A 201-nucleotide genomic window follows, 5' to 3' on the forward strand; every position below is an offset into this window, starting at 1 on the left:
CAGGCTGGGCTCCTCTACACTCCGAGGCACTGATGGAGAGCAGCAATGAGGGCAGCAAACGATGACCTGGCACCTGGTCATTTGGCAGAGCCAAAATAACAGACTAACCTCATGGATAGGAGCTACAGAGACAGGAGCCAGAGGTGGGTATGGACAACGGGTGGGTCATGCCTTCAGGGAATTGTCCCGCTCCACGCCGTG

General features: G+C 56.7%; 1 protein-coding gene across 1 annotated transcript in view; it reads right to left on the reverse strand.

Annotated features, from left to right (window-relative positions):
- Window positions 1-201, reverse strand: part of CHD6 (chromodomain helicase DNA binding protein 6) — a gene marked incomplete at both ends in the record, with an annotated part of 30,172 nt that overhangs the window by 24,242 nt on the left and 5,729 nt on the right. The gene's annotated exons all lie outside the window — the stretch shown is intronic.

Source organism: Mesitornis unicolor, unplaced genomic scaffold (genome assembly GCF_000695765.1).
Source record: "Mesitornis unicolor isolate BGI_N332 unplaced genomic scaffold, ASM69576v1 scaffold34758, whole genome shotgun sequence".
NCBI lineage: Eukaryota > Metazoa > Chordata > Aves > Mesitornithiformes > Mesitornithidae > Mesitornis > Mesitornis unicolor.